The following is a 1701-nucleotide window of genomic DNA, read 5'->3' on the forward strand; positions in this document are numbered from 1 at the left end:
CTGTCACTTTGGTTGTACTGTGTACTATAAAACTGATGATGAAAGAGAGACTTATCACATTTGATTTTCTTAACATATCTGATAATGCTTGATAGAAACATGTGAAATGTTGCAGGTCACTTGCATTCAGTGACTTTTATATATTCAGAATATGTCAGCCATACTATTGATGGATTCATAATAATTACATATTTCCCATGTAATGAAAACGACTGGTATTGCAATATAATGTGATTATTAATTATATGGTAATAAATTATTATACTATTTAAGAATATGGATGTTTTCCTCATTTAGTAAGCTGTGGCTACACAAATTATTTGTAACTTGATGTCCTGTCCCCTGGAAGTGTGCTGCCCCACCCCAAACCTGTCCCTTACCCTCCCGAGAGGGGCTTTCCTACCCCAAACCTGTCCCTTACCCTCCAGAGAGGGGCCCCCACCTGCCCTTACCCTGGGTACCTGTGGCGTGCCATAGAGAAGTGTGACTCTGATTAGAGTATATGGTGGTGGGCTAGAGTTGGGAGTACATGTGATGTTGAGAGGTCTAGCCCTAGTCTGAGAGCCCCAATTACTAGCACATGGATTTGAACACATTTTCCTGTGTACAAATAATTTGTCCATTAAAGCAATAATGTTAACTTTTAACCATGTAAAAGATAACCTATTCTCCAGCACTGAAGTTAACACGCAACCAGGAATTCCAACACGGCAACAATGGAACACAGGAGCAAGGCCCATGGCCAGAGACCAGAGCTCATTCACCAACAAATGGTTCAGAGCTCAGACGAAAACAGAACTAAAGATTGCTATATTTTTGACCTGCCCGGCGTGCAAACAGGCACGTACACACTAAGCTTGCAAACTGTGTGCAAAAGATCTAGCTTTCATAATGGAAGGAAAAACCTGGTGGTTAGCTACCTCGACACAACAGCTTGTTGTTACATTTAGAAGAGGAAGTGGTACATTGTCAAAAAGAGCACAGAACATTAGTTCATCAGAGTTGACTTAAGACAGATGCACACTTACAATGAAAATATCATGGCAATAAAGACACAAATTTGTCATTACAATTCCGCCTTTGGCCAATACTTTGCCACATTTAAGTATGTACAGGTGTATCATTTAAGTCAGTGAAAGCAATCCTTCTCAGGTTTTAGCATACATATCATTTACTGATAAACTGAAATGCAATGGCTGCTTTTGTGAGGCATAGACACCTCCAGTTGTCTTTGTATATTTATTCTTCTGATGATAGAGTCTCTGCCAGTCTATTTTACCTTCAATGACATATTGTTTGAGAGTTGTGATAATTGAAAGACTATCTCCAGACCTGTTGCAGTTTGTCATTTCTGAGACCATATCTACATCCTCATCTTATGGTTTGATGGCCATTATCTCAGGACTGTATCCTAGAATCTCGCAATTCTTCAACCTTTTGTTGTAGGAAAGTCTCTCTTTTCTTTCTGCCGGTTGAGAGTGGACATTAACAGGCAATGCGATGAAAAATACATCTTCTTCAGCTATACATAGACATAAAATCTTATGTTCAGAAAACAACATTGCAAAACCCTAAACCTACCCCTTTAAACAAATAACATAATCTCTTACTCCCACTATAACTAGAAAGGTATAGAACACTTGCATGTCTCTCACAAAATTAAGTAATGTATGACAAAGTACAGATTATTTAAATTTAAGG

Source organism: Clupea harengus, unplaced genomic scaffold (genome assembly GCF_900700415.2).
Source record: "Clupea harengus unplaced genomic scaffold, Ch_v2.0.2, whole genome shotgun sequence".
Classification (NCBI taxonomy): domain Eukaryota; kingdom Metazoa; phylum Chordata; class Actinopteri; order Clupeiformes; family Clupeidae; genus Clupea; species Clupea harengus.